Genomic DNA, 2,784 nt, shown 5'->3' with positions numbered 1-2,784 from the left:
TCCCCCCCCCCCCCCCCTTGACGATTTAGGGGGGAGTTTGAAAAAAAAATATTCTAATAAAACTCCCTCCCCAGTGCCGATTTTAGGGGAGGAGAGAGAAAAAAAATATAGAAGAGGTGCACCAAAACCGTAATTTTTCGGTCAAGGTGCACCACATGTGTAAATTTTCCAACTTTGACACTCCTAAAATGATTGTCTTCATTTTCCTTTTCATTCCTCCTCAATATTTGCCCATTGATCTTTCATTGCCTTCTCTCATAACTCCTAAACATAGTCTAAAAAAATTAGCAACCATATATAATATTTGCAGAAATTGAATCTTATATTTATAAAGTCTTTTATTTCCCTTTCTTCTTTCTTCGTCTCCTCCAAAACTCATTTTACAAATTCATCCAAAGTGTGTAATATATATATAATGATAAAGAAAACGTTAGCCAATTAGACTCATAGAATGCAAATCTTGGGGTCAAAAGTAACAAAAAAGGTCATCCAAAAGAGCATGCTGACAATCATTAATCTTCAAGGCATGCACGAGCATTTACTTTGGGTAACATGGAATTTTTTATGTTATCATATCTTAATGATCAATTTGGGATATAAATATAAAAAAAGTCATAATCATATGATGTAACCGTCAATTGTTTAAGTCATAGCTCTCATTAATTTGAGATGCACTGAATATAAGACGCTCTATATTGTGGGTATGTGCCATCATTTTAGATTTAATTTTCAAACTTGGCACACAAAGTCAAACCCAACTTCAAATAGGATGCGAACATGTTGATTAATAATCAAATAAAATGTTTTGGTCGTTGAGCATGAGATTGGAAAATGGTGAATATATTGAAAGGATGGTTGGTTTAAAATGACACACACATATATAATTAATTTATTTGGAGAAAATCCTCACTACAAGAAACTAGTCCTATTATATAATGAATATTCCTGACTCAAATATAATTGACTCCTTTAAAATATTATTATTAGCCAAATGTCATTGTCAATTGTGGTCAAATGTTGAGGATTTCATGTAATTGAGACATGTTGAGTTTACTACTGGATTGAAATTAATATAATCTAGTAGATACAATGAAATATTTTAGTTACAGTAGAATATAGTACAAGGAAGAGTTCTATAATATACTTTTATACATAAAGTCCATTGATGCACTCAATCTTGAAGAATTGTCTTATTCGTCAATTTAAGTGACATAAGACTGAAAGTTGAAACAAAAAGGTTTCAGCGTGAAAGTTAGATTTTGTTGGCTAGCATGACACTCTATTAAGCGAACATAACATTGTCTCATCATTATTCACACTCATTTCTCTTTGCCTTATTTTCCTAGAGATTATCAGGTAAGAAATATGACTATTGTGACATGAATGAATGTATTATTTTATTATTTGAATGACATAACTCTTGAATGAAGAGTTATCAATGAAATGTTAAGACTCTTGGGAAAAAGCATATATATACTGCTCGATGGAAGCATTATACTAACAAGAAAAATGACTAGAAACATTGTCTCTATCTCTGCCCATAAAGATTGTTCTATCAGCCATCCCTTAAGGAAGGGCATAGTAAGAACGGGAAGGAGATAGAAGAGTTACTCTATAAACCAAGAACACCAAGAATACCAAACAACAATTAAATGGAGGATCGTATCGCCATGGGTAAATGTTAGTAATCTGTAACTATGATGTGAAAATTATGATTTCTTAAGATTCATTTACACACGACTTCAAATAAAGTTTACATATCATGGAACAAGTTCAATGAAAAGATTGTGTAGTGTCTTTGTAACACCCCGAAAAATACTCTTTATTTATTATGCGGAAAAGTGAGTAAATTATTTTTTTTTGAATTGGTGATATAAAATTGTTTCATTTTAAAAACCTTTCTTTTCCGGGATATTACTTTAAGTAACATATAACGCGGAAATCAAAACCGGTTACCTAACGGGTAACTGAAATGATACAACATTTCCTGAATATACATCTTCATAGATATAAAAGATCATAAGTACTTAATATACATATCCAACAAGAAAGGGCGGAAATATTAATCATCGCCAAAAGACACTAAACAAAGACATGAACAAACTGAAGCCGTCAGTGTTTCGGTACTGTCTTTTCCTCAATTCCTCATGCCCCCTCCTGGAACATCACAGACAGGTAGCTCCAAATCCGAGCAAAGCTGTCTATCTGACGAGCACACGTCTGAAAAGCAAGCAATAGAAAAGAAGAGAAATAGAGAGAGTAAGACATCTAATGAATGTAAGCAATTGATTGTGAGGACTTACTCAGAATATTACACTCAGATATGAAAAGCAGTTCATATATATATAACATATCACATTATAACTCATCAGTTGTTCTCGTAAACAATTATCCAATCCACATGAGTAATATAACCAAACTCATCAATTGTTCTCATAAACAACTATCTAATCAACCTATGTACTATAAACAACACTTATTCCCAAACAATATCATAATTCATCATTTATCAATATATAATTCATCGACAAGATATCATGACTATAATTAAATAACACATAAGTGGAGATCATAACCCCAAATAATAACATACACATATATTATCTATAACCGACATCATAACCCACCATTTATCAATATACACGATAATGTATGAACATACCTTTCATAAACAAATATCATAACCATAAGTAATAATATATGCATAATGTTAATGATGCATGATGTTTGTAACTCAAATGTGGGGATCCACTTCCATAAGTGCAATATATACATGCTATGTCA

Source organism: Lupinus angustifolius, chromosome LG04 (genome assembly GCF_001865875.1).
Source record: "Lupinus angustifolius cultivar Tanjil chromosome LG04, LupAngTanjil_v1.0, whole genome shotgun sequence".
NCBI lineage: Eukaryota > Viridiplantae > Streptophyta > Magnoliopsida > Fabales > Fabaceae > Lupinus > Lupinus angustifolius.
Note: the sequence above shows the minus strand (reverse complement) of the source record.